The following is a 24054-nucleotide window of genomic DNA, read 5'->3' on the forward strand; positions in this document are numbered from 1 at the left end:
GGAATTATTTTTTTTGGCGTGCTGTCGAAAACTTTTAGCGTGCCAAGTTGAGCACGCGTGCCACGTATTTGCCATCGCTGGCGTAGGGAGTCCTAGTTCGACTTATATGGCCGATAAAAAGTGCGCCATTTGGCAATATGCGCACAAAATGCTCACGATATACCTAATTATTTAAATTTAAAAATGCCACGTTTCTACACATGGTCTGAATCCGCCTGGATAGGTTTTATACTATTGGTGTACATTGATCATCAAGATAAAAATACCATGCAACGCCAATGTCACGATTACAGCTTGTGATTTCTCGAGTCTCGAGAATTCTCGTGTTCAAGAATATTTGATTCTCAAGAATTCGAGATTGGTTTATTTATTTCTCGAAATCTCTATTTTTTTAAAAATTAATTGCTGCTGTGCGAGCTAATTTTTGTGGAAAAAACGTAAAAAAAGATTAGAGCTTTTTTTAGGTTTTTATTGTGAACCATAAGTTTTTAGCTCAACTGTGTTTTACGGCTAGCTCTTTGGGTTTTCGGTTCAGCTCCGAGTGATTAATTTTTAAATTTTATTTGTATTAAAATTTTATTTTCTACCTTAATTTAATACGTTGTATAGTACTTTTATGATAGCCCGGCGCCACGCTCCTAAACCAATGGTTATGCTACACCTCACGGCCGTAACAATATTATGTTTATAAATAATATATAATATACTAGCTGACCCGGCAAACGTTGTTCTGCCATATAAATTATTTCTAGTGAATATTTTGGTTATTAAATAAAAAATAACGAATGTATCGTAAGTGTGGGGATGGGATCTATGACAGAAAGAGGAATAGAGCGCTGTAGACGATGACCGCCGATAAAAACAAAAAAACATCAACCATTCACTTTCTCAATTCAAAATGAGTAATGATCTTCATAATGAATGAATTACCTGTGACAGGTTCTGGTTGTTGTTTATGCAATATCCGTCTTGTCCCTTCCAGAAAATTATCGGATATTGTAGAGCGTCGTATGAACGGTGTGTGTCAGCGATGAACTCCAGATTATTGTTTCTTCTTCGAATCACGATTTCTCGCGTCGATGTGCGGTCGCCAACCATGATTCCAGCAATGTCGTCAACAACAGGCGCATTGAATTGACGCACGTGCTCTCTAGCTGATGTTTTATCAGAATTAATGACAATAGCGTGATTGTCACTTTGCAATTCGTGCATGTGTGCTTTGAAGAATTTCAATAATTCATTGTGCTCATTCAACAGGGCGTCCAGTTCGCCGACGATGCGCCTGGCATTAGGCGAATTGAGGCTATTGTAGCCGTAACGTGCATCCACATGATTGATGTCCTCACCGCCCATGAAGTAGATTTGTAAAAATGTATGTGGTTCGTTTGGCATTGGCAGCAATGAGCCTACTTTGTGGTATACTTGGCCTTTGATTTTGAACGTAGAATGGAATTGTTGACCATTTGCCGCAGTATTGTGAACTATTTATGTTGCTCCGAACGAAGTCATTTGGAAGCATGAATTGAATGTGCGAATGGACTTCAGTGGGTCTATTCTATACTTATCGACCGCTAAAGTGATAAATATTATCAAACTTAGGGTAGGTTTGTATCAAAATATTAGCACTTATTGTAACAATTACACGAAGTTGGTTTTTATTGTTGCAATAAGTGCTATGTTTTAACAGCGCCAATCTTGCTGCTGTTAAAATATCGCACTTATTGCAACAATAAAAACCAACTTCGTGTAATTGTTACAATAAGTGCTAATATTTTGATACAAACCTACCCTAAGTTTGATACCATTTATCACTTTTGTGTTCGATAAGTATAGAATAGACCCACAGGAACAGGTTTGAATCTGGAACCGTGCCGATGAGCAAGCCGTTCAATGGTTCTGGTGGTATCTCAATTTCTGGTAGTTGCACTTTTCCTGATGCGCAACACACCCCGGCTGACTCATGTTTGAATTTGAGCGCATGACAATGGGGACATTCTTTGTCCATAGCACCAATCAGCACTTTCGGATGAGCGGAATATTCAATATCTGGCTCGTACTCGAATGTGAGACGAAGGAACGAAGCGGATTTAAATATTCGATGTACTTGTTGGCGTTGTCGGTCATTTGCTCTCCGTGTGTTAACTACGAACCGGCGCGCTTGGCTCCGTTCCAATTGTCGTTGTTGATTTTGTTCAGCTCATGCCTCTTGTGATTGAGATGCACGCAATTGCGACATGCTTACACCCACGTTCTTGTTATCTTGTTGGATTGGTTCGTCTGTTTTTTCTGCTCTTTCTGCTATTTCGCATGTTTGTTGCTTTATTCGTTCGATGGCCCAAATGGCCCCCCTTGCGTCTTGCTGGCATTATGCACTGTAATACACGCACATAAAAATAGATAAATTAAAATAAATCGTACAAAATTTTGCACGCACTGCGTTGTGATATGCCGAATGAAATGTCAAAATGACGCGACGCTTCTCTTGAATTCTTCTCGGACGTAGCACCATCTGTCATTCAACAACATAAACAATTTCATTCTGTTTGAAATACGAACGACGGTTAAATTTGTTCATACAAAAATAATAAAATCGAGATTAAAAATGGGAGGGTGGGAGTAGGAGGGTGAAAATTTGGGGTTATATGTATATAAATACAAAAAAAAATTGTCAAAAAAATAAAAGAAAATTTTTCTGGATAGAGATACCCTTATCACCTAGCGGTATGAAATATACTTGTTGACCTATTCTCATACCTAAAAAATATACATAAAAAAATTCATAAAAATCGGTCAAGCCATTTCGGAGGAGTTCGACCACAAACATCGTGACACGAGATTTTTATATATATATAGAGATTATAAATAAGTGTGGAGTAAGATCATGTTATCGCGCGTGTTTGAACATGTACATAATTGAAAATAACCGATATTTTTTTCGGTTCGGTTCCGTTTTTCGTTCCGCCAAAAGTAAAAGTTTTTTCCCGTTTTCAGTTTAGCTCCGATTCAAAGCCCTGCTTTTGCCATCGTAGTTTTTATTTGCTTTTCCAGTAGTTTCAATTAGAACTTTTGTCGAATAAGCTACCATCAATGAAATAATGTAACTTTGATTTCAAATATCAAACTTTGAGATTACGTTGGTACTACAATTATTTCATAATGGCTGGAAATTATTAATTTGATGTCATCATAAACAATGCCTACAAACTTAGGTACAAGTCGGTGAAACAATCGGAAATTTCCTAAACATTGTTACTGTTTCCTAGAACTAATAATTGATTAATATATTTTTTACTATTATATTGTTGTCATGTTTTTGTATAGAACGTCTGTGTAAAGTTTTCATTATTGTGTGAATCTATTATTGTCTGCGACGTACCTCCATCAGTGATGGGACTACATTGAGCGAGATCCCCAGGGGGAGGGATCGGACCCATGAGGGTCCATGTTTAACGCAAATAGATACCTACATAATATTCACAACTACACACCTACCTACTAATATATTTGTTTAAATACATTCTAAGTACATTATCATGACAGCAGTTGGAATATATACTGAAATTGTCTCTGATACACGTATTGCCTGATACGAAAAAGATGTTTATTTCGCAAATATTTAGTAATGTGTGACACTAGCGTCATTCGTGTCAAACAAAGCACGCTCAAAAATATGGTCAATAATATGACATTGGTGATTATGGGTAGATTATATTTACATTTATTTCACAGATATAAAAATGCTTTAAACGTGACTAGGAAGGATTCCAATCCCGGGATTGATAAACATAATGCCGAAACTTTCGGGATCGATTTTTTTTTATCAATTTTTATGGAAAATAAAATAAAACGAAAATATAACAAGAAAAAATAATTTTAATAACAAATAAATACATTAGAAATAAACTGAGTTTGAATGAAGCTTGATTTATACCCATGTGTAAGTTGCTGATTCATTTTATTTTTCACATAAATTAATAAAAATGAGAGAGATAAGTAATTTCACCATGATCTCAGACGTTTTACGGCTGTTTCATATTTGGCTGACTAATTAGATTTATGAAGCGGAAAGGTCATAAGTACACCATGATTTGCTTTACTATTTTAAATCTCGCTAACCCTTTCATTAAGTCTTTACTATCAGAAACAGCAATCTTATATTAAATTCACATTATTATTTATATTACAATATTATTTACTCCATTAAACTTATGTATTTCCAAGATCGAACGTATACAATATTAACAATAAATGTCTTAAATAGTATAAATTATACTAGATTTATTTTTGACCGATTTTATCAATGTTATTTGTAAATATAAAAAAATTATATTAACAATGGAAAAAAATGCCAATCCCGGGATCAGAATTTTGGCTTGGGATTGGATGCCCTAAATGTGACCTCATTGATCGCTGATCTCATCAAAATACTTTTATACCGGTATAAATGTAAAATCACTGTATGAGGAATAGCCTTCAGTAGCTTTGTGTGTGCATAAACTTGGGTTCCTACGACATGCTTTTGCAATCCAAAACTTTGCATAGAACAGTCATATAAGATTATATAATTATTTGCTATTGACAAGTAGTTTGATCAACAAATATTATAATTAATATTAACCATATTTTTGGAAAGTACACGTGAAGTTAATTAGTGATTGATTGATTAAGATGACCTTTTAAGTTCAGTGAAATAAAGACCAAATTTCACTAGCAGATTCTCGTGCTGATCGTCTGCGAAGATTGCTTCATATTATAAAACGTCATTTTGGATCGTTCCTTAGAGCCGTGGCCAAAATAGAGTGATTCATATTCTCATCAACTCAATCAACCATCGGTAATATAATGAATCGGCGATTACTGTGTGTTTTAAATAATCGCTCATGTTCCTATTTTTCGCCCACGAGTCAATCGATGATCGGTAACAGTCGAGTCGGCGTCTGATTGAGTTTGTGAACTGAAAATAGGAATTATTCTATTTTGACCACGACTCCAGTCAACGATCCAAAGTGAGTAATCGTAAGTAATCGGGAGGATCGTGGTAGACGAACAGCGTGAGAATCTGCCAGTGTAATTTGGCCTTAATGCGATCACCTTCTGTGTGGCTTGTCTAGTAACAGTTCCCGATTTAATTAATAGGTTTTCTTATGTATTGAAAACATTTAAATTACATACGACGTAAATAGAAGTATGTATCTAACATAATACCGTAATTTTTGAAGCGTGCTTCTTAACATTAATTTTGCTAGGAAGATTAAAATAAACTCTTCCACGCCGATTCCATAGTTGTGTTTATCTTATCAAAAATTATGTTGTTTTTCGGTGTCGTCATTTTGTCGAAATGTCGTGTTGTGTTACATTCAGTTAAGTCAATAATGGTCTGTTCACGATCTTCCTACTTAACTGTCACAGCCAATACGCTCCCATTTGTCGCATGTCTTCTGCCATTTAGCTCTTTGCATTGTTATTTGGTTCGTTGGGTAACCAAGTTTCTCTCTGTTTTTGTATACATCTGTGGCAGCCCAAATGTATACCTACATATTATCAAAACGTCGATAGTTTTCTTGCAACCTGTCGTATAAACGGAGGACGGTAATGCGTAGTACAGTTGCGGTCATGAGAAGAGCACATGGATATTATTTGCAAATTTCTATATTATATGGGCTATACACACATACGTATCTTAATAAACATTGTATAATGTATTATATAATATACCTATACTGACTACCAGTGCCGTGCGATCCATAGACGCCGTGGATGCGGCGCATGCAAGGCCTGAACAAAGACGAACCATACGTGGGAGTGAGTAAGCACTATGCATTAGAGTAAGATAGAATTTCTACGGCTGAATTAAATATGTTTTCAAAACGTCGCCGGTAATAATGGATTAGACTGATTACATTCATTTAAAAACTGCGAGCACGTGTTTCTGAAATTTATTGTTTAGACGGTACTTCAGTGAAACGGCAAATAATTTTCAACGATAGGTGCGACGAAATTTCGGACTGGCTGGCAATCGGAGAGCAAAAGTAGACATGTGAACACGTCAATTTGTTTTGTGATGGCGACGGTGGAAATAATTCTTAAACAATGAATATATTAATTAATATTATTAGTAATAGAATAATAAACATAACATTAAATGGACGCATGTTGACTTTTTATGACAAATTATGTTTTGTTCTGCACGCGTCATTTGCACAATCTTCGCGTCGCGTAGTCACGATCGTTTTAGACCGTGCCCCAGCTAAAGATTAACCTTTTAGTGGTAATTATTTTAATACAACAGATGTCGACTTGTTTGATTCTACTGGAATTGGACAACTTCTATTAATTTTAATTAGAATGCGTAGTGCATGGGGTGGAATAGAAATAAAATATCTAGGAATAAAGCCTCCGTACAGAATAAGAGATACAGGATTTTCTCAAAACGTATTTTAAAAGACATTAACGTACACCATAGATGAAATATAATTACACGTACACATTATTTTCACCACCATAGCATAGCAAGAGAAATACTATTCGTAATTGTGATTTTAGCTTTTTGAAGAATATCCCAAAATACTAAATTGTGTGTACCTTTTCTTAATTATATGTTAATTATTCATTTTAAGTATCTACTACTCCCACAATTTGTATTGAAACCCATGATGTCTTAACCTTTGTCAGCCGCTACCGGCTTGACCCATTTTAAAGTAATAATTTAGTTTCATGTAACCCGAGAAAGAATTTTAATTCGAAGTAGTCTCCTAAACTCTAAAGTATGACCTCAAAAATTTTGTTTTGATGAAAGTTAAAAATGTTCCGCGACATATAATATGTCAAGCGACCCATTTTACATTTATATGTTGTCTAAAATAGATTTAAAAAAAAAACTAATAATATTATAGGTACCAAAAATAAAAAAAATATTTATTGGTAGAAAACGCCATCGCCAGAATTTTAACTATAAAATATGTAATAATAAGAAAATATAACGATCAGACCGCATTAGGCATACATACCTGTAATAATAGGTATGTATGTAGTATTATATTATATCAATCTGATGGAAATATAAATTCATGTTATATGAGTGTTTTGAATTATGTACCATTGCGCTGCTGATTGCTTGTACGCAATATTTAAGAAAATGGCAACTTAAGTCGCGGAGCACACTACGAGTAGCCGTGCGATGCGCGCGTGGCGCACGGCCACTCGTAGTGTACTTTGGACTTAAAAGGAATTTCGGGAAACGGTCGCTTGGTCTATACATGAATACCCACATTGCACTGGTGTAACTTGACGAAGCGTTGTCATTTACTGGAATGCAAGCCCACTGTCGCGTTCGCTTTGTGATATTCTTCAACTTCTTCTTCGTGTGCCGTATACGTTATTTATCTATCTGGCGATGAGCTCTCATCAGGAGTAGATCCGAATCACTGATCTGCGGTTAACTTAATTATAATTAATTATAATTAATTAATATAACACTTAATTATAATTACTTATTATAAACAAAGCATACAAGGGGAGGAGCCCTATCGAAATAGTCCGTCACTTGTGAAAGATTGCGTCGGTGGGCTTCTTGTGATCTCATCTGCGGAAGATTATCTTGCCGGCATTATAATAATTAATAATGACTTCCTGTTTTTCATCCTGTGCATGATTGTTATGTCCGAAAATTTACATACATTATAATCAAGTCAGATTTACGAGGACCGGTCATCGTAGTAATGTGTTTTTTTTTATTATATATTGTAGGTACCTAGAGTCCGTATTCTTTATGATGGCGTGCGGTCCCCCCCCCCACTTCAGCATCTTAACACTGCATTTCCTCTCGTTCCCTCTCATCGAAAACTTGCAACAGTCGAACGCGATGACACACTGCTTTACGTCCGCGAGCGACGTGACGTGAACGCCAGCATAAAGAATACGGACTCTACGTACTTTCAGGCTTTTTCATGAATTTATTACATTAATAACGTATTAATATAAAACACCAATGCGTACTACTAGTGTTCAGTATTCACATAATACTTATAATGTATACGAAATATGGATTATTTATAAAACAACACTACGGGTAGAGATGGGTATTTCCCGAGAAAATCTCAATTTCGAGCTTCAGGATTTTCCGAAATGTTCGTCCGAGATTCGGGATGGAAAATCTCGAAAATTTCTCGAGAATTCCTGTCGGGAAATTCCCGAAACCCAACTCTAACTACGAGTAGGTCACCGTGGCATGATTATGTCAATGTTGGTCATAGCGATAAAATACAACAATAGAAACCAATGGATAAGGAGACAGGCAAGATAAGATACGCGGTGGCATAGACCATCGCCAAGCTGCTGGACACGTATCTAAAAGACACTAAACGACTACGGGGCAACCATGAAACCTGTTGAATCGACAAAACTCTCCCAAGCTCGGCGGACGTAGGTATGTGGCAGCGAAGAATTGGGGACCTTTTAGAGTGGAAGGAACTAAGGAAAGTTTTCATCCAGCAGTGAAGCAATTGGTGATTATTACCAGTGAACTGAAATACCTAACGGGTGTGGAGTAACAGGCAACCGATCACGAGTGTGAAAGAATATGGAAAAACTAAAACACGTGTCAAAAATACGTCATTCTAAGCTTGTCCTTTGTTCTGACAACTGCTTTCAGCTTATCCACTGACGCTCATTCAATATTGGTATATTTGAAGATTGCAACATACACTATTGTACGTCTGTAATATGTGTTTCGTTTTCGTAGAACACTCACACATTCGAAATCCTACTTCAAAATGTAGTCTATTTGGGTATAACCTATCTGATTTATATTTATTAATCTGTTCTGTGATTATTATATTAAATATACATAATCTCAGAAACATTACCTATCTTTTTGAAAAATATCTGTGCCTACTAATGTGGGTCTTGGCCGCCTCACGAAAAGGTTTATTAACTATTTTTTCGAGAAATGGGTATTGTACTCAACCTATTAGGTCCGTGCTCTAAAAGTCCAAATACACAATGGCGGGTTTAATTACGTGGAGACCTGTGACACTAACCGGTTTGAAAACCCCCACCCCTTTCGACAATTTGCCTATCCGACAAACCACCATTGAGTGCAGCGGCCAGACACACTGACTATTTAAAGTTTAGGCATAATTTAATAATTATATGACTTGTTCGAAATGTTTCGAGGCCCCTTCTAAATCTTCTGGTAAATCGATTGCGTCAAAGAAAATCGCCGCTGCAAATAGGTACACATTAAAAATAATATGATCTGAACTCGGCACCCACAACATCGTAAGCGGAAACTTTACTACTCATAAGTTCCACGCTTACACAACATAATGATTACAAGATAAAAAATAACTTTTTATATACAACGTTTTTAAATATTCTGTTGAATCATATAAACTTGACTTGACTAGCTTCAACGATCAAAAAAAACTGTACTTGATAGAAATAATACTGAAATGTCATCTTGATTCTTGACATATCATATTGATATCCATAGTAACGCAAGTATATATTAATAATTTAGTTGCTTGAACCCTAGACCCCTAGCAACCAATAATGGTGTCGAAATAACTTTCCATACAAAACAGATTTAACTGAAAAATATTTCAATTCTACTTAAAGATGGCTAAAAGTATTTAAAAAATGCATTGGCATCGTGTTATGATATATTCTAAAAGTTTCAAATGTCTAGCTAGTCGGGAAGTTAGTTAAAAATCGATTGCAAGATTTGTACCGGACAAAGAACCACCGGACAAATAAGAATACGAGCTAAGAAAAACGTTGTACAATTGTCGATTCTTTCTTACGTCTTTCAACGAAGCAATATAATAATAATATTAATACCATCGACCGAGGGTACTTGATGGAATTTGAATTTAAATCCATTATGAGCAATATTAATTGATTCATAGTTGGTTATATTATACGCTTCGAAAATATCTATTGTCAACTAAACGGTTGTGTTTTAGCGACAATTAAATAAGAAAGTTTTCTTACACAGAAATTAAAAATATTGCATGCATTTCTTGTTACATTGGCGGAAGACGCCGTTGTGCAATTTCCTTATTTGTTTTTATACACCACAGTGACCAGAGTGTTTCGGCAAACTGCCGTGTTTTATTCAACCGAGAAATTATTCAATTTATTCATTTTAGATTAATTTGTACAGTCTATCAATACGTCCACTGGCGACAAGCTAATAATTGTCAGTTGCGATTTTCTTTTCGATTCGTCTGAAGATTTAAAAGGGGCCTCTAAACTGTACAAACCGGTCATAGAATTATTTAATTACACCAAAATTTTTAAAAGATACGTTTTTCTCACAATTTTCGTGTAAAATATTAATTACCCAAGATATGTAACAAAATTCCGGCAACTAACATCAAACGGATTTGTAATAAAATAATATAACCATTCGAACAGATAGTAAACGGTTGTACACAAAAAATTTGCCATTAAATAATATTATACAATATGTCAGTGGCGAAGGGTGGGGGTAGCCTGTTAAGATCCGACATAAATAAACCAAACTAAACTTGATCAGTCAGACGTATTGGTGTTCATTGAACTAAAACTAGAATGTGTAGGTAGTGTTTGTTTGTTTTTAAAATTCAATTAAACCCTGCCTAATAATAGCCAAAAAATATTTTATAGAGAGAAAAATATTTTTTTATCCAGGGCTTGACAGGGAATGACAAAAGAAATGTCGTATTTCAAAAAAACACTACCTTATTCTTAGGTAAATAATTATTATAAAGCAATCATTATTCATAAAATGTTTATCACACTTGAATGGTCAAAGACATAACTTATAATAAATATCTTTAGAATCATCTTCAAATGTGTTAATCTTGCCGATTTTTTGAATAATAAAATGCCTAATTCTTGTCAAATTTGGGATCACAGAGATTATCAATATAATTTTTTATCGTGAATATTATACAAAAATTATCTCTTAATAAATTATACTAATGGTTTCATAAATGCGTTTAAAAATTAATAAACGTAAAAAATCTTAACACCACTGCACAGTTATGTACCGAAATATGACTATATTCTAAAACATTAGAGCGAGAGGTTTAAAAGAATATTATTTTATGTAACAAAAATACTTTATGCAGTCATCAAATGTTTAAAATAACTATAAAGGATAATAAGGCTTCAAAATTATATAAATAGATTATCTACAACGTTTAAGGAGTGTCTAGTATCATGGTTTGAAAATACAATAAAAACCTAATTTTGACCCTCGACGAGCATGTCCCCCCTTAATGAATTTAAAAAAAAACAAACATACGAGGGTGGGTCAATAAGTCCTTAGAAAAGCCGGCAGGTGGCGCGACTAGTACTGTAAGCGGTTTGTTTTCATGCAGCGGCACTACCGATTCAGTATGCTGCGAAGTTTCAATCAGATTGGTCGGGTTGTTGTGTGTTTCTCGTACATTTAAAAAAAAAATTTGCTTGTGGAAAATGGAAAAATGGAAAATGGAGAAAATTGAGTTTAGAGCTGTTATTAAACATTTTAATATAAAAGGGTTAACAGCAAAGGAAATAAAAAATGAGTTGGATTTAGTTCACGGCATATCTGCTCCTTCACTTGCAACTATTTATAACTGGTTAAATGAATTTAAACGTGGTCGTACATCAACAAAGGATGAACCACGCTCAGGACGTCCTGTAGAGGTGACTACACCAGAAATGATCAATAAAATCCACGATATGGTGTTAAGTGACCGAAGATTAAAGTTGAGTGAGATAATTGAGGTTACAGGGATCTCAAAAGTTAGCGTCATTTCTATTTTACATGACAAATTGGGCATGAAAAAAGTTTCTGCAAGATGGGTGCCGCGTTTGCTCACAGTCGACAATAAACGCAATAGGGTGGTGGCCTCTAAAGCCCTGTTGTCGCTCATGCAACGCAATCCGGATGAATTTTTTCGTCGCTTTGTGACTGTAGATGAAACATGGATACACCACTATACTCCCGAGACGAAAGAACAGTCAAAGCAGTGGATTGCGAAAGGCGAACCATGTCCAAAGAAGGCGAAAACCGTAAAATCAGCTAGTAAGGTTATGGCTACTGTATTTTGGGATGCACGTGGAATTATTTTCGTTGACTATTTGGAAAAAGGAAAAACAATAACAGGGGATTATTATGCATCTTTATTGGACCAGCTAAAAAACAAAATTGAAGAAAAACGGCCTCATTTAAACAGGAAAAAAATCCTCTTTCATCAGGACAATGCCCGTGTTCACACATGTTTACGATCAATGGCTAAAATTGAAGAATTGAAGTTCGAATTGGTCGACCACCCACCGTATTCGCCAGATTTAGCCCCCAGTGACTTTTTCCTTTTCCCAAACTTAAAAAAATGGCTAAGTGGACAACGTTTTTTTTTCAAATGAAGAAGTCATCGATCGGACAAATGCTTATTTTGAGGACCTTCCGAAAACTTATTTTTCTGACGGTTTAAAAAAAATTGAGAAACGTCTAACCAAGTGTATTGAGCTCCAAGGAAATTATGTTGAGAAATAAAAAAAAATTACAAAAATAAAAACTGTTTTAATGCTTTTTTCTAAGGAATTATTGACCCACCCTCGTACAATAGGACACATTGTAGTTTTAGTTTTATTCTTAATTCAACGAAAACAAATAGGTATGACTGAAAAACTGTGCACTATTTTTGTCGGATCGCTCATAGCATACTTAAACTATTATGGTTTGGTTCAAGCAGGGTTCACTTGATTTTAAAAAAAACAAGCATCGTCTGCAAATTGAATTATTGGTTAAATGAAAACAAATAAGTATGATTGTTTATGAAGTATGAAAGTTTAGTCTGCACTATTATTTTTTGTCGAATCTTAACCCTACGCCACTGATATAGTATGTGTATTCAGTAAATCAGTATTGTCTTCAATCATTATTATTATTTTTAATTACAGGAAACTTTTAGAAAAGATATAAGTACACAAGTACATTGATTTTTTACTAGGTATGTTGCTGATTTTAATTTATGGTTATTTTGTTTTTTTATCGTGGGTGTCTCATAATCAGTCAGTTCTCTAGGCTTCCAAGTCCCTAAACCAGTCACAGTAAACAAATCGTCAGCTGAACGCAGAACTATTCTAACTCATATTTGAAATATTTTAGAAGGGAGTGCTATGAAGCAACCTACTTTTATTACTTGCATACAGATAAATGTGTACATCATTATATAGGGAATCAAATCCCGAGCCAAAATTCTGATCCCGGGATGTCGGGATTACAATTTGACAATCCCGGGATCCCGGGACCAGTCCCGGGATTGTCATTTTTTCCATTGTTAATATAAAAATTTTATATTTACAAATAACATTGATAAAATCAGTCAAAAATAAATCCAGTATAATTTATACTATTTAAAACATTTATTGTTAATATTGTATACGTTCAATCTTGGAAATACATATGTTTAATAGAGTAAATAATATTATAATATAAATAATAATGTGATTTTAATATGTGATTGCTGTTTCTGATAGTAAAGACTTAATGAATGGGTTAGCGAGATTCAACTTACACATGGGTATAAATCAAACTTCATTCAAACTCAGTTTATTTCTAATAAAGTTATTTGTTATTAAAAGTATTTTTTCTGTTATATTTTCGTTTTTATTTTATTTTCCATAAAAATTGATAAAAAAATCAATCCCGAAAGTTTCGGGATTATGTTTATCAATCCCGGGATTCATAGGTATCGAAAATAGCTCTGGATCCCGGGATCCCGGGATTGGAATCCCTAATCATATTTATTACGTTAGTACCTACCTATGAGTATTTTTGAAAATAATTATGCATAACTGTGTAAGTATATAAATAATTTAAATTATGATGTTTCTCAAAACACTCCCGTCACTGTAGGTTCCTACTAGTCTCTAAAATCTGTGTTTGAATTTAATTACGTTCAACATGCCTTCCACAAAAAATTGTGAAATACATGAAGGTTTATTAATGTTTGCCATTTGTTATAACTTATAACATAACGTTATAACACACTTCCTATATGTACTAAATTGATACCTCGATCAATGTTTAAAAGTTTATAACAACATAGTTTGTTATATCAACGTTTGGGGTGAATTCGTAAATACTTGTCTCAATTTCGCGCCGTGTCCTGACTATAGATGGGGTTGCCATATGTGTCGAACAAGAATACGGGACAGTGATGAATTGGGGATAGGGGTTTAGGTTGGTTGGAGATAGGGTGGTTTAGACAGATACAAACAAAAAATGCAGAACCCAAATATATAATATGTAATTATTAGGTATGTTGATTTGATTGTATTAATATTAACACAATTTAATATTCATTATATAATAATTAATAACCCCGTAAAGTGAGGCTGTCAGTTTCGAAGTCGGTACCAGGGAACTCAGAAATAGTGGGAACTGAAATACATAACGGGTGTGGACACTGGAGTAACAGGCAACCTATCTCGAGTGTGAATAATATAGAATCAAGAATACGCTTGTCCTTCGTTCTGACAACTGCTCTCGGTTTATTCACTGACGCTTATTCAATATTGGCGTATTTGACACACTATTGCACGTCTATAATGTGTGGTTCATTTTCGTAGGACACTCACACATTCAAAACCTTGCGTAAAAATGTAGTGTGTGGGGTATAGCCAATCGGAATTATATTAAAGCACCAGTGACGTCCCGTGGGGGTAGGCAGATTGAGCGTCGCTTGGGGGCGGCAGTTACTTGAAGGGCGGCAAACAGAGGAGAATTATTTGGTATATTATATAAATAACTACCTAAAGTGAATACTTAACGAAAATATCTTTCCTTTCAAAAATTCAGCTCACTGGTTCGAAAAAAATGTATTAATTAGCACAAAAGGTTCAACAGGACTTTAATTTTTTGTCGGGTTCGCGATGTCTAGTTTAGTTCTGTTGTCCTTCGACGTCCTTGGTGACCAAAAACGACACGAGCACGGGTGATAAAAAAAATTGTATAAAAAATGGGGCGGCATTATGGCCCTGCCCAGGAGCGGAATGTTGTCTAGGGACGTCACTGTAAAGCACTGTTTCTGTAGGTGTATTATAAATATTCTGACGAATCGATTTCGTCAAAGAAAATTGCCGCTAGTATCATCCCTACTGATGTGTGCCTCCAGATGTAATCTAAAGCTGTTGAGACTCTCCATGTTCAGTCGGTAAATATAAAAATACGGTATGTACAGGCAGTGACGTCCCTAGACAAAATGCCGCCCTGGGCAGCGCCAAAATTCCGCCCCATTTTTATATGGGTAGTATTTTTTATCATTCGTGCACGTGTCGTTTCTGGTCACCGTAGACGTCGAAGGGAAACGGAAGTAAACTAGTTAGACATGTTAGCACGTCAATTTGTTTTGTGATGGCGTCGGAGGAATTAATTCTTAAATCGTATAAAGATGACTAAAAAATGTTACGTATTTACTCAAAAAAAACAAAACATGTCAATGAATATATTATTATTATTATAACTTAAATAACAATAACCATAACATTAAATAGACGCATGTTGAATTTTTATAACAGATTATGTTTTGTTCGTCACGCGTCGTTTGCACAATCTGAGCGTCGCGTAGTCATGATCGTTTTAGACCGTGTCTCAGCTGAAGCTTTAAACCTTTTATGTAAATTAATACATTTTGTTTCCAACCAGTGAGCTGAATTTTTTAATCGAAAGATATTTTCGTTATTACTAAGTTTAGGTGGGTAGCTATGTCTTTATAATATAGCAAATGATTCTCCTCGATTTGCCGCCCTTCGAGTAACTGCCGCCCCCAATCGGCGCTCAATCTGCCCACCCCCACGGAACGTCACTGTGTACAGGAAAATAAAATACGGACTTAGAAATCCCTACTATAGAGGATATTGCCTGCAATATAAAGGTATGTATAATATTGATATGTGGAAAAATTTGAATAAACTTTGTTATTGTAACACTGGCGAGTCTAGACGCGATTATTTATTTTCCACGTCAGCTATTTCCGTTATTCAACCCAATAAATAATAATTTCCTAAATAATAATGCGCGTATTTAACCGCTGTGATATTGGATTCTGAGCGAATATCCACGGAAAATGTCGCACAATAAATAATAATAGACGAATGTGTCTTGGTCGACGGAATAAAAATGATTTTTCGTCTCGATACAGAATTTATTCGGTCACGGTCGGATAGAGACGGACCGAAGTGGGTCATGCGACCGAATTTCGGGTACACTGCACTGTACGCAGTGATTCCGGTGGCGGATATTGTTCTTCTAAACTTTAAAGAAATGGGATAAATTTATTGTTTTTGAATACTATTGGACAACTAGATCGGCGGAACACCTGACAGCGAAATCTATCGACTGCAGCTGATGTGATGATAAACTGCATTTTTACTGCATTAAACAAAGTCTTGTGATATTAATAGCAACATTATATAATAAATAGTTCACGCCCGAATCGTGGTTGATTAGTGGCAAAACGCCCTCTTAAAAAGCCATGAGTAGCGGATTTGAAAAAAATGCAAAGAGCTATAAGTATCTCATTATTCGTAAAAAAAATAAGTACCTCATTTATCTCCACACTTGGGTAAACATGTATTATCCTGCATTTGGCAAGATTGCGTACATGAATCAAGTAAGTTTGGAAGCTTCTGAATTTTAATGCGCAAGTAAGATCTGCGCCTGCGCAGTAAAACGATAATGGCGAACCTGCCGGTAAAAAAACTAACTACTCATTTTGAGGTTAACCGATTTTCAATACGTCCTGTCAAATAGTACTATAAAATGACAACATCGCGCCTCGCTTACTCTTGAATAATGAGATTGGAGAGACGGAGAGCACTTTTACGTGTGAACAGTTATTGTTACGATAGTTTAAAAAAAAAAACACTACTGCCGACAGTAAATCAGGCGTTATAAGTACATTATAACAGTTTGACTATTGATTAAATTAAAAATAATTTCGTTATTTAGTCTAATTTAAACATTTTTTTGATAGTGAATAAAAATTAAAGGTCGTTTTCAACGTACTTGATTGTATTTGATACAATATTCTAGAGTTTTAGTTACATCAATAAAATATGATTATATTTTATTACCATATTTCATAAATAATTTTTTCATCCATAGAGCGGTAAGAAGCCAAATCATAATATGCTATGGAAGCCAGTACCCCGAATAACATGGCTGGAAAACGCTGGCGCAGCTTGTAGGATAGTTTTCAAGATACTTTTCCTAGTGGCCGCATTGCAAACCACTCTTACCAATCATAAATTACAAACATCAATAATCAAAAGGACAAAGGTTAAAAATTAGGATCGAACCAATATATTATTAAAAAATATGATCTCACAAACCAAATTATATCTGATACATAGCTTCATTGATAACTAAGGTTTTGATCGGAATCATTACGTAAAAACGTTCCCACACAGGTTGTAAGTTTACTCATCTAATGTCGAGACAACGTAGTGTTTTAGTTACAATTTAATATTTTAAATAATTTAAACAAAAAAAATGTTGGAACAGAAACCTTGCTCATAGACCATGTCCTGGCCTAGCCGCAGACCAAAGTTTTGTCTCACTGCACAGGTTGATATCATATTATTATAGTATTGCTAGCCCAACCTTCCGAGTTTACCCGCAACAAAATATCAACAAAGAAAACACTGGTATATTCTGTAGATTCAAAAAATAATATACCTATAATAACCAATAACAAGCCTTTTGACAACATTGCGTGTAATAATTCTCACGCCCGATTCATGAATTTACCGTTTCCATGAAATTTTAATTTTTAATTGTATAATATACCGATACGCATCAGAGATTGAGGATTATCTTCGACTGCACCGACTATGATTGTTATCTGTCTTTCGGTACCGTTTGTCCAATCAAAACGTGAGTAGATGCCTAGTTAATTAGACGCCGAATACCACAATGTCCTGTATGGCAGGTATATGTCAGGCTGTATCCAAGTTGAGCGGGATTAATGATCCGCGTGATTAGGAAAATGCGAAAGACAAGCAATCCCAAAACCCGCCGTGTCGTTTACTTGAAAAACTTTAATGCATATTATGATACTGACGTAAATATTGAAAATAACATATTATTCTTTAACACGGCGTGTTTAAGTTTATTCCATAGTTCTCCATACTCGATAGTTGTGCCTTCTTCCACTAGGTATACAACACACCATACCCAGACAATAACCGACTTCCCTTTTTAGCATTCCGTAGTTAAAACATACAAATATTGAGATTATAAAGAAGCCGCATGTTTTAAGTTCAATCTGGCTGCACAGTCACACTAAAAACATTCTAGAAATGAGATAATATGGCTTAATACTGATAATTTCAAAGGTTTCCTGCTGTTATCTTCTTTCCTCTTTTCTATCGTCATCTATCGGAGGTTGGCAACTAACTTCTAGTACACCTCCCCATCCTGGTCCAGTCAAAATTCGGATGCTGAAACGACAAAGATGCTGCTGTCTTTTGTAACAACCTTTCATTGTGAACATCCTAAAGTAGCATCCAAATTGCTCTGACATAAGGAAAGGCCCTGATATCGTATACTTGTGTATTCTCGTGTGAAAACAACGTTAGTAAATTCAGTATCCGTCATACTTGTATCGGACGTATGAATCATCCGTGTGAAACCGTTCTAATTCCATTTAGAAGCATTAAGAGAGAGAACATTATGGTGTAACTGTGAGTTAGGAGAAATTCCCGTCACGGCTCGCGCCTCTCATTCACGTGCAAAGTGGGCTGTGTCTCATTTCGAGGTTCGAGATTGCCCTTTTTCACGCCGACCACCCCCATTGACGTGCGCGTTGAATTTAAACTCGAGGAAGCGTCCGGAATCAGTAAATTAATCCCTTGCCTCTACAATTGTGAATATCGTGGAGGTTTTTTAATATGTATTTTACACGGAATAGTTATTCGCCAATCACACCCGTGCTTAACAAAACAACCAGAGACTTTCATCCAGTCGCTTGATTCGAATCCCCAATCTACAGATCACAGGCGTTCTTTTCACTTCTCCGCCGCGGGCGTGGCCTCTGATGTTACGTATTAAATGATCTCAATTGCATTGAAATAATTATGACGTCACAAGTATATACGGCGGCTAATCGAAGAATTATTTTTAAATACATAATATTGAATTATTAATTTTATGCAATCTCGAATGTGTAACTAATGGATCACAATTTATTGTATACAAAATACCGAAAAGCATTCTTTCAAAATCCCAATAGAATGGATGAATCCTGGCAAAATAATGGTAGGTATGAAATGTTTTCGCGAAAAATGTAATTCTTTGTACGGCGAACGATGCCAGGAACTAAAGTCGTACTTACGGTTGGAAAGAGTAAGTTTTCTCATCAAATTATCTGTAGTAAAAAATTGATGTCACTATTTTTTTTAATTATTGTTCACGTGTAATACTATTTACATACTTATTATTTATAAGTTTATTTGTTATTGATAAGGCTGCCCGCTTTTCCCCATAAATGTACACCGCACAACGTGGGGTTTCGGGAATTTCCCGAAGGGAATTCTCGAGAAATTTTTAACATTTCGAGAAATCCCAAATCTCGAGAATCTTTTCTCGGGATTTGGGATTTCTTTATTATCAAATATTAAGTGAAAAAACGATTTTCTATATATAAAAAAAGTGGACAGGAAACACAAACCATTCAAACACAATTAAGCCAATGGAGACTCAAAATGAGCGCAATTTTTGCAATATCAGGGAATTGTGTGTCTCAAAAGCGTACGCGATTGTCAGACGCAGCGATTGACAGTCTTTGTTTTTTGAAATCCTATTTTAATAAGTAATGTTTTGAATTATTTTTGTTTTCCTACTTCTATTTTGTTTGTCTTCTTACGAGTACATAAATAAAAAAAATCATATTTTTTTGGAATTTGCTTGTTTTCACACTGATTTTAGGATTTTTGCAGGTTTTTTTTTTAAATTTCCCGATATCGAGAATTATTTTCTGGAAATCCCGAATCTCGAGATTGAGATTTTCTCGGGAAATACCCAACTCTACGCACAACACTCCTACCGTATTACGCCTACAATTATTATTGCTACGGTGGAAAGGTGAACTGGCGTGCGGGCGGGTCAAACGCAACGATTTTGAGGTATCGTGAGGGTAGGTTAATCTTCTGTATCGAGATAACACTTCATTCGCACAGAACATACTAATAAATATAAATGTAAAAGCCATCGCCAATGACCAAAGTTCTAAAGCAGGGTAGTTCATAGCCTGACCGCCATAAAACCCAAGTAAAAAAACCGCATCGACTGTTCCCAAAGATTGAAAGCACGATGTTAATTAACTATTTAAAATAGCATATTATTCTGTAACACGTGTTCAAGTTTATCCCATATTTTTCCACATTCGAGCTATTTAGCCTGTTATACCACACCCAGTAAGGTAAGCCAGTTCCCATTAATTTTGTGTTCCCTGACTGTGAGGTTATGTTCCGTCTCTAAGTGGAAAATTCTAAAAAAAAATAACTTGCAAAACTTTTTCGGCGATATCTATTACATAGCCTACGTTTGTCTACTTCATTTTCCATTTATTTCTCTTATTGTTTTTCATCGCTATGCCCAACATTATTTTTCTATGCCACGGTATACATTTGTAATATTATATAAGTATATATTTTATAGGACTTTTTAAAATATTGAATAAACTACTATCGGACGTCTATGGCGTAGCCCTTTTTTTGGGAGGCAAAACCTATACCGATATTTTCGTCGGATTTATGTGTGCGCGGTTTTGAGGGCATTAAGTTTGTTGGTTGTCCCGGTAGATTTTTTATTTTTTTATTACGGTAGGGCCGGCACCATTTCCACTCGTTTTATAGGATAGCAATTTGTCGTAATTTGAAATAGAGAGGTCGCTATAAGTATTATCATATTTTCCTATTTCACACCGAATTGCGTTTCGTTTTGCTCAAAATGTCTATAGATCATTGGCTAAACAAACATCAATATTACTGTGCGTGGCCTTAATGCAAATATATCGGTAGTAGATATTACAAGATAGGTTCAAGTATGATGCATTCTGTATTTTCAGGCCATTAAGACGATACATCAGTGAAACGGCAAATAATTTTCAACTATAGGCGCGACGAAATTTTGGACTCGCTGGCATTCGGAGAGAGAACGTCGAGCTGGGAACACGTCAATTTGTTTCGTGATGGCGACGGGGGTATTAATTCTTAAATCGTGTAAAGATGACTAAAAACGTTACCCATTTACTTGAAAAATAAAACATGTTAATGAATATATTATTATTGTAACTAATAGAACATTAAATGGACGCATGTTGGATTTATATGACAAATTATATTTCGTTTGGCATGCGTCATTTGCACCCGCGACCCGCAATCCGCGCATCGCCTAGCCACGATCTTTTTAGACCGTGCCTCAACTGAGGTATAGCCTTTTAATGAATCGTATTTTGACCATACATAAGGCCGAGATGCATAGAATGTCACTAATTATTTGCAGATTTTCGGGTAATTATACGGAAAACCTGCAAATATGACAGCTGTATTTTTTTTATACCAGAAATTGAATAAATATTTTTAACGTCATTTACATGGTATTTATAATAGAGAGGAAAATAATTTTGACAATAGATTATATACACAAACACGAAAGACTAGTAGTACCTAATAACTACGTAGGTATTAGTATATTATTCTCACCGTGACTGAAAAAATCTAAAATGTAAACAGACGCCATGTTGATAAGTGATAAGTAATTAATAACATATTAAGTTTTGTTGTTATGTCAATAAAAAATACTGTTTCCGCGATTAATGACAATAACCTATTAGCTTATTATGACGTGTGGGTGCGACAAGTCGCAGCGACGCATATGTTGATAACGCATAACCACCAGTGGTTATAGTAAAGTTAGTTACACTTAGTTTATTCTTCACTATAATCAAGACACAGTATCTGGACATGGGTAATGTACACGGGAAAATGTGGGGGTCCGTGGTGGAAGCAACGAGCCGCGATAAAATACTACACTAGGTAGCTACCTACTAGTGATTTAGACTACCCCTAATAGTAAGGAAACATGTCGTGATAAGACAAAACTCGTGTAAACAAACATATTGTGAGCCTCTGAAATATCTACTATTAAATCATCATAATACTGTTAATTTATTTTATTGTGTTAACTGTCAATTATTCATGGTGGAAATGCCTTGTATTTTTAATTTAATTTAATAAAATGCAAATTTGTATCGTACTTATTCCACTTGTATTTTTAATATCTGAACCGGTTCCGTCCGTAAGTACGATAAAAATTGCGTTTTATTAAATTAAGGTAATAATACTGTCGATTAGCAGAAGAATCTGAAATCGATCGACTTTTATACGTTTTTTTATTTTATTTTATTAGTTACAGAAGTACAATCGATGGTTTTAACGTAAAATGGAAACTGCGAATGATTTATGCATTCTGTAACATACCTATAAGATTAATGTTACAATTTAACTTGGGCCGCTTTATCGTTCTCACGAGAAACGGATCTGTTCGAATAACGGCAGTGCAATTAATAAATTATTCAATTTATGTGTTTATTAAATTTATAAAGTGGCGTGAGAACACACTGTTGACCCACTGTTGTATTGAAAATCACGGCCATTGTATTTTATAAATTATAATGCTGTCTGTATCAATAATTAATTGGAGCAATTAGCGTTAATTGGGTAGACCCGTGTAAGAAAGAAATGGTTACTACATAGGTATAATAAATAACTCTAATAAAAATGACCAGGTAGTTGAAAGTTTTATAAACTTTATTAATATGGGGAGTATAATTAATAGCTTCATGTACACGTGCATTGATTTACTGGCAGCAATAGTGTGTATTCTAAACTATCGCGACAATAACCGTTGACACATACAAGTGCTGAATGTCTCGCCAATTTCATTCTTCAGGAGTAAGCGAGACGCGCGATGTTGTCATTTTATGGTACTATTTGGCAGGTAGTGAAAATCGGTTAACCTCAAAATTCGTTCGTAGTTCATTTTTTTGCCGGCAGGTTCGCCTTTATCGTTCTACTGCGCAGGCGCAGATTGAAAAATTCTCAACTGTCGTATGAAAATTCAGAAGCTTCAAAACTTTTTTGATTCATGCATGCAATCTTGCAATTGCAGGATAATACAATTGTTCACACGTACATTTTCTTATTATGGTCGCGATAATACGTACTGTCAGCAGTAAATCCATGCACGTGTAAACGGGGTATAACCTATGGTTTGCAATCTTGGGTACCGATGAAAATCTTTGAAACCCGTGTTTATATTTTGGGTCTAGGATAATTCGGCGCCACGCAATCAAATGAAATTCGAAAATAAATAGACGTTCGTGAATTATATGTAGGTACTTTAAAAATATGTATTTAATATTATTATTTATATTTACATAATTATATTAGTACTTATTTAATATTTGGTGAGAATTGTTTACCCGAAAACAATAAATGTTTAGGTTCCAACGAGAAGAGAGTTCTTTTATTTTTAAATAAAGCCTTAGGCAAGATAATTCTCAATCCGTAATAAAAAACATTATGTTCAGAGAAAAATGAATTAAATTAAAACTACTAAGTAGTAGGTATATAGAAATTGATTAAAACTCCTCGTCTAATTTCTGTATACAATCGTAACGAACGTCCATTTATTTCATTCGACATTGCGGCGCCCAGTTGTCCCATTCCCTGTATTTTTTTTATCAAAGATAACATACTTTTATCAACCAAAGAACTGCAACTTAAATAAGGCATCAATGTAATTTAAAGTAGGTACGTACCTCATTTAAAACGTAGTTATAATTAGTAAAACTTCGCATAAATCATGACGGAGCAATAGCTCCGAGGTGAAAGCATTCACCCGTAAAGTGAAATACGTGAGTTTGAGTCAAACTCAGTCAAATTCTTTTTTATATCGAAATTGTCAGAGTCATTAGTATTATTAGTTATTATTAACTGTTTCCC

General features: G+C 35.0%; 1 protein-coding gene and 1 pseudogene across 1 annotated transcript in view; one reads left to right on the top strand and one right to left on the bottom strand.

Annotated features, from left to right (window-relative positions):
• Positions 1-24054, top strand: part of LOC147072778 (uncharacterized) — a 69253-nt gene that overhangs the window by 15659 nt on the left and 29540 nt on the right. The gene's annotated exons all lie outside the window — the stretch shown is intronic.
• Positions 881-2366, bottom strand: LOC147072779 (uncharacterized; annotated as a pseudogene).

This window comes from Rhyacophila brunnea, unplaced genomic scaffold (assembly GCF_057557595.1).
Source record: "Rhyacophila brunnea isolate RB1 unplaced genomic scaffold, BYU_Rbru_1.0 scaffold_19, whole genome shotgun sequence".
Taxonomy (NCBI): domain Eukaryota; kingdom Metazoa; phylum Arthropoda; class Insecta; order Trichoptera; family Rhyacophilidae; genus Rhyacophila; species Rhyacophila brunnea.